Genomic DNA, 3,645 nt, shown 5'->3' on the forward strand with positions numbered 1-3,645 from the left:
ATCTTGATGATTTTTTGTTTTGTGTCTTTTCATGTTTTTCATATGCATTCTTGAATTCTTAGTGTCTAAGCATTAAAGAATTCTAAGTTTGGTGTCTTGCATGTTTTCTTTGCATAAAAAATTTTTCAAAATTATGTTCTTGATGTTCACCATGACATTCAAGGTGTTCTTGGTGTTCATCTTGACATTCATAGCATTCTTGCATACACTCATTGTTTTGATCTAAAAATTTCATGCATTGCATATTTTTCATGTTTTTCATAAAAATTTCAAAAATCAAAAAAAATATCTTTCCCTTTTTCTCTCATCAAATTCGAAAATTTGGATTGACTTTTTCAAAAATTTTTAAAATCAAATTGTTTCTCATGAGTCAAATCAAATTTTCAATTTGAAAATCTTATCTTTTTCAAAATCTTTTTTCAAAAAAATCAAATCTTTTTCAAAATTCTTAGTTATTTTCGAAAATTTCAAAAATATTTTTCAAAAATCTTTTTCTTATTTTTATAAAATTTTCGAAAATAACTAATCAATTAATGTTTTGATTCAAAAATTTGAAGTTTGTTACTTGCTTGTTAAGAAAGATTCAAACTTTAAGTTCTAGAATCATATCTTGTGATTTCTTATGAATCAAGTCATTAATTGAGATTTTAAAAATCAAATCTTTTTCAAAACTAATTTCAATCATATCTTTTCAAAAATATCTTCTTATCTTATCTTTTTCAAAAATATCTTTTCAAAATATCTTTTCTAACTTCCTAACCTCTTATCTTTTCAAAAATTTGTTTCAACTAACTAACTAACTTTTTGTTTGTTTCTTAACTTTTTCAAAACCACCTAACTAACTCTCTCTCTCATTTTTCGAAAATATCTCCCCTTTTTTTAAAAATTTCTTTTTAATTAACTAATTATTTTATTTTTATTTTTATTTCAAAAAATTTTCGAAAAAATACTAACAATTTTCAAAAAACTATTTTCAAAAATCACTAACTCCTTTTCAAAAATAATTTTCGAAAATTATACCTCCCCCATCCTATTCTATTTATTCATTCATATCCTAACATCTCATCTCACATCTCTTCCATTCTCACAGTTGTGTTTCTTCCATTATATTACATTCTGTGTCTCCCCCTCTTTTCTTCCCCTCACAAAGGGATCCCTATACTGTGGTATAAAGGATCTCTATTATTATTATCATTTTTCTGTCCATTCTTCCTTGTCATATGAGCAGGAGCAAGGATAAGAACATTCTTGTGGAAGCAGATCCAGAACCTGAAAGGACTCTGAAGAGAAAATTAAGAGAAGCTAAAATACAACAATCCAGAGAAAACCTTTCAGAAATTTTTGAACAGGAAAAGGAGATGGCAGCCGAAAATAATAATAATATAAGGAAGATGCTTGGTGACTTTACTGCACCTAATTCCAATTTACATGGAAGAAGCATCTCCATTCCTGCCATTGGAGCAAACAACTTTGAGCTGAAACCTCAATTAGTTTCTCTGATGCAGCAGAACTGCAAGTTTCATGGACTTCCATCTGAAGATCCTTTTCAGTTCTTGACTGAATTCTTGCAGATATGTGATACTGTTAAGACTAATGGAGTAGATCCTGAAGTCTACAGGCTCATGCTTTTCCCTTTTGCTGTAAGAAACAGAGCTAGATTATGGTTGGATTCTCAACCCAAAGACAGCCTGAACTCTTGGGATAAGCTGGTCACGGCTTTCTTAGCCAAGTACTTTCCTCCTCAAAAGCTGAGCAAGCTTAGAGCTGATGTTCAAACCTTCAGACAGAAAGAAGGTGAATCCCTCTATGAAGCTTGGGAAAGATACAAACAGTTGACCAAAAAGTGTCCTTCTGACATGCTTTCAGAATGGACCATCCTGGATATATTCTATGATGGTTTATCTGAGCTATCAAAGATGTCACTGGACACTTCTGCAGGTGGATCCATTCACCTAAAGAAAACGCCTGCAGAAGCTCAAGAACTCATTGACATGGTTGCTAATAACCAGTTCATGTACACTTCTAAAAGGAATCCTGTGAGTAATGGGACGCCTATGAAGAAGGGAGTTCTTGAAGTTGATACTCTGAATGCCATATTGGCTCAAATAAAATATTGACTCAGCAAGTCAATATGATCTCTCAGAGTCTGCATGGAATGCAAGCTGCATCCAACAGTACTCAAGAGGCATCTTCTGAAGAAGAAGCCTATGATCCTGAGAACCCTGCAATAGCAGAGGTAAATTATTTAGGTGAACCTTATGGAAACACCTATAACTCAACATGGAGAAATCATCCAAATTTCTCATGGAAGGATCAGAAGCCTCAACAAGGCTTTAATAATGGTGGAAGAAACAGGTTTAGCAATAGCAAACCTTTTCCATCATCAACTCAGCAACAGACAGAGAACTCTAAACAAAATTATTCTAATTTAGCAAATCTAGTCTCTGATCTATCTAAGGCCACTGTAAGTTTCATGAATAAAACAAGGTCTTCCATTAGAAATCTGGAAGCACAAGTGGGCCAGCTGAGTAAAAGGATCACTGAAATCCCTCCTAGTACTCTCCCAAGCAATACAGAAGAGAACCCAAAAGGAGAGTGCAAGGCCATTGACATAAGCGCCATGGCCGAACCTGTAAGGAAAGGAGAGGACGTGAATCCCAAGGAGGAAGACCTCCTGGGACGTCCAGTGATCAATAAGGAGCTTCCCTCTGGGGAATCAAAGGACTCTGAGGCTCATCTAGAGACCATAGAGCTTCCATTGAACCTCCTTATGCCCTTCATGAGCTCTGATGAGTATTCCTCTTCTGAAGAGAATGAGGATGTCACTGAAGAGCAAACTGCCAAGTTTCTTGGTGCAATCATGAAGCTGAATGCCAAATTGTTTGGCATTGATGCTTGGGAAGTTGAACCTCCCTTGTTCATCAATGAACTAAGTGATCTGGATCAACTGACATTGCCTCAGAAGAGACAGGATCCTGGAAAGTTCATAATACCCTGTACCATAGGCACCATGATCTTTAAGGCTCTGTGTGACCGTGGTTCAGGAATAAACCTCATGCCCCTCTCTGTAATAGAGAAACTGGGAATCTATGGGGTGCAAGCTGCTAAAATCTCACTAGAGATGGCAGACAGCTCAAGAAAACAGGCTTATGGACAAGTAGAAGATGTATTAGTAAAGGTTGAGGGCCTTTACATACCTACTGATTTCATAGTCCTGGATACTGGAAAGGAAGAGGATGAATCCATCATCCTAGGAAGACCTTTCCTGGCCACAGCAAGAGCTGTGATTGATGTTGACAGAGGTGAAATAGTCCTTCAATGGAATGAGAACTCCCTTGTATTCAAAACTCAAGGATCTCCCTCTGCAACCATGAGGAAGAAGCAGGAAAAGCTTCTCTCCAAGCAGAGTCAACCAGAGCCCCCACAGTCAAACTCTAAGTTTGGTGTTGGGAGGCCACAACCAAACTCTAAGTTTGGTGTTGAACTCCCATATCCAAACTCTAAGTTTGGTGTTGGAAAGTCTCAACAAAGCTCTGCACATCTGTGAGGCTCCATGAGAGCCCACTGTCAAGCTATTGACATTAAAGAAGCGCTTGTTGGGAGGCAACCCAATGTTTATCTAATTCTTATTTTTCATGTTTTCTT

The 3,645-nt window shown here is 36.3% G+C and overlaps 1 non-coding gene across 1 annotated transcript; it reads right to left on the reverse strand.

Annotated features, from left to right (window-relative positions):
* Window positions 1–1,754: 1,754 nt before the first annotated feature.
* Window positions 1,755–1,862, reverse strand: LOC148570407 (small nucleolar RNA R71). The gene has a single exon (XR_015908105.1). It is a non-coding gene; the product is annotated as a small nucleolar RNA R71 (small nucleolar RNA).
* Between the last annotated feature and the right edge of the window lie 1,783 nt (window positions 1,863–3,645).

This window comes from Arachis ipaensis, chromosome B3 (assembly GCF_059453495.1).
Source record: "Arachis ipaensis isolate K30076 ecotype BB chromosome B3, ASM5945349v1, whole genome shotgun sequence".
Taxonomy (NCBI): Eukaryota; Viridiplantae; Streptophyta; class Magnoliopsida; order Fabales; family Fabaceae; genus Arachis; species Arachis ipaensis.